The sequence below is a fragment of the Pteropus alecto genome, unplaced genomic scaffold (genome assembly GCF_000325575.1).
Source record: "Pteropus alecto unplaced genomic scaffold, ASM32557v1 scaffold69, whole genome shotgun sequence".
NCBI lineage: Eukaryota > Metazoa > Chordata > Mammalia > Chiroptera > Pteropodidae > Pteropus > Pteropus alecto.
Genome location: NW_006494610.1, coordinates 8,264,055 through 8,266,651, shown reverse-complemented (window position 1 = coordinate 8,266,651; position 2,597 = coordinate 8,264,055). Strand labels below are relative to the sequence as shown.

General features: G+C 35.3%; 1 pseudogene; it reads left to right on the top strand.

The window, feature by feature from the left end:
- The first annotated feature begins 1,642 nt into the window (after positions 1-1,642).
- Positions 1,643-1,760, top strand: LOC112474020 (annotated as a pseudogene).
- Positions 1,761-2,597: the final 837 nt, after the last annotated feature.

Here is a 2,597-nt window from a genome sequence, read left to right as displayed (position 1 = left end):
CAGAAACAATTTATTAACTAATACAAAAATAATTGAAATTCTACAATTTCTTGAACCCCCTAGATCGCATTTCACAGATATCTCTTAAGATACATATTATAAGCATGTCCCTTTTTTAACTTTCATAGGTTAAATCATGGCTAGAATTTAATATTAATTCAAACATTATAAGCTTTTTACAGTTATTATGTCTTTTAGTCCTAAAAATAAATTCATAGTGTTGGTAATATGGTTATTTCAATTTTACAAATAAAAAACTAAGGCACAGAGAGGTTGACTTACTTAAGTCACACAGGAAGTAAGCAAGGGCACTAGGATTTTAATAGAGGCAGTCTAGCATAGGACATTGACCTCTTATAAACCATGCTTTCCTAAGTATATATACCTAGTACTTAGGAGATACTCAAAAATATATGGTGCATATTAAATTCACAGTGCTTTTATAAAATTTTCAATAAATATTAATTTTCATCTCAATCATTTTTTATTCAATAAAGAAAAAGCTCTATGAGAATAGGCACTATCTCAATTAGCTCAATATTCTCTGCACTTAGAGAAGGGCCTGGAAAAATTGGTGGTTTCATTTGAATAAGTGAAAGTACTGTACTGGACCAATGAAGATAAAAAGGATACATACAGCTAAGAGCTATAAACTTTGTTAGATGTATTATTGTATAACCAATACAGGTAAGATACATATTAAGACATTCACTAACATCATGACTAGAAAAATTGCTATTATACCTCCTGGCAACATTTTCCTCTGCCCTGGTAACATTGATCAAGTCTGTTTATTTCATAACCACCTGTTCACTGTCTGGTCAATCATTGGACACCATCCCGGTCATCTATCTTGACTATGTGTAGCTTCAGAGTCAGCCTACCAACAGGCATACTAGACACAAATTTATCTAGGAATTGTAATTGGTAGACATTCATTAAAGACATAAATAAAGCAGAGTTAGCAGAAAGAGATGTTTTGTTTATGAGAGAGAAAGAGATAAAGAGAGAGAGAGAGAGAGAGAGAGGAGCTATGAATCAGCAATATTTACAATGTGTCTGAGACTGTTATGGAGAAGGAAAGAAGAAAAATAGCTGCTATAATAAAAATCTTGTAGTCATTAAATGGCAATCATTTTTGCCCTCCTGGCAGGGGAAAAAAAGCCAAAGAGAATGGAAAGGTTGATTTTTATTTTAATTCTGCTTAATCAATCATTTTCTCATTATTATAAAATCCAGCAGACCCAAATACTCTCAACTCATGTTTCTAAATGTCCATCTAGACCCACTGCCATGCATAGCCTGAATAGCATTTCAAGAAAATATACTCATGTGCTTTTCATCTTTGTGTTAATTCTTAAAGTAGCTTAGAATTCGAGAGTTAATATTTTGTCCATTTGCATTTTAAGCTGTTTTCTGCTGAAATAGGCCTATTAGAATGTACTGATGCAGATTTTATACAATCTCTTTACGTCATGATTTTCACTACAAGTATCTTATATATATAAACTCTATATGGATTTTATGAATGTACTTTCTCTGTGGCTATCCATAGCCAAATCATCATTTAATTTGCTTTAAGTTCATTTTTAAAAAGTATTTGTTGTTTGTATTTTCCTCATTCCTTAAGACAGCTTTTCTTGTCTACGGCATGCCACCCTGAAAAAGCCCGATCCCATCTGATCTTGGAAGTTAAGCAGGGTCAAGCCTGATTGGTACTTGGATGGGAGACCACCTAGGAAGACCAGGTGCTATAGGTGTAAAAAAATAAAGGATTGTAAGTTGACAAGTTCCTTGCAATCTGTGAGGTCAACCAAGGGTTGCTTTGCAAAAAAAAAAAAAGACAGCATGTCTTTTGTAAGTTGTGAGCCTTTTGAGCAAACCAGTGTTATAAATGAAATTTCCACCTGGCACCAGAATATATAGGTGCTTATACCAGGGTGAAATGCGAGATCAAAATGCGGGACTCGGAAGTGAATGTTCTAGAACTGGGTTCTTTAATTCTAGACAATCTAGTGAAATCAAGTATGTGAAACCTGGATCAGAGCATGTAGATGATAACGAATTTCCTGAAAAAGTTTTTCTATGAGCTACATTTCCTCCTCCACCCGAAGGGATAGTTGCCAACTTTGTCACATGAAGCCTAATGTACAGTGGTGCTTTAACTGGATCACTTAAAAAGTTAGTGTGTGACCACTATAATTTGGGGGAATATTTTGACTCAGGAAATCTTTAGAAGAAAGAAAATCAATTCTATGGTTTTTGGCCAGGACAGTTGCTATAGGGTTGAAATCAGACAGTACTGGAGCAAAGGATGTGTGTTTCCTTTAAACCAGAAGTGACCTGAGCACTAGAAAGCCAGTGTTGAGTCTCCTTGGGTTCTGGCCAACAGGGCCACTAGCACACACGGTCAAAGAGACCTAAGCAGCAATAAGCCAGGGTATACAAGGGCTTCTTAGGGGCTTCTGAGGGATTTGCAAACTCCCTTTTGAAATAGAGATTCATCTGTTGAAGTCAAGGAAACTACATACAAGTGGGAGAATGCCAGGGGAATCTCAGAAGAACCTTTAAAGTATCCAACTAGAAAAAGAGATGAT